Here is a 533-nt window from a genome sequence, read left to right as displayed (position 1 = left end):
GCAACACAACTGTAGCTGTATAACTTTACAACAGCAAGGCTTATTAGACATCAAAACAAATTTTTTTAAAATGCTGTCTAATCACTCTCGCTGTACTTTGATGTCATACACAGAATGGTCTGTGCAGTGCTGCTTCAAGTCCAACACCTATTGTGTTTTATTAGGAGACGCACAACAGTTCTTCTGTGGCTTTATAGGTAATATTTTCATGTACACAATTTAGCAAAATCAGACAATATTGTGTCTAATATATACCACAATATTAACTTCTTATTATTGAATTGTTGTAAATAATTATATCACATTTGCAGCTGGTCAGTGTTCAAAAAATGCTGGGAAATCATTTAACCCTCAATCGGTCCCTGGGGTCAATATGACCCCAATCAACATTTACTTAGTTTAAAAAATGGTTCCCTTCATCTCAGTGGAATAAGATTTTGTGACTTTTCAACATTTTATATCTACATTCACATAAAAAAAATTCAATTTTTTTTTCATTTGTCAAAAAAAATAAATAAATCCGGCATAAATCT

This window comes from Sinocyclocheilus grahami, unplaced genomic scaffold (assembly GCF_001515645.1).
Source record: "Sinocyclocheilus grahami isolate Dianchi unplaced genomic scaffold, SAMN03320097.WGS_v1.1 scaffold230.1, whole genome shotgun sequence".
In the NCBI taxonomy this organism is placed as follows: Eukaryota; Metazoa; Chordata; class Actinopteri; order Cypriniformes; family Cyprinidae; genus Sinocyclocheilus; species Sinocyclocheilus grahami.
This window is presented reverse-complemented; position numbering follows the sequence as displayed.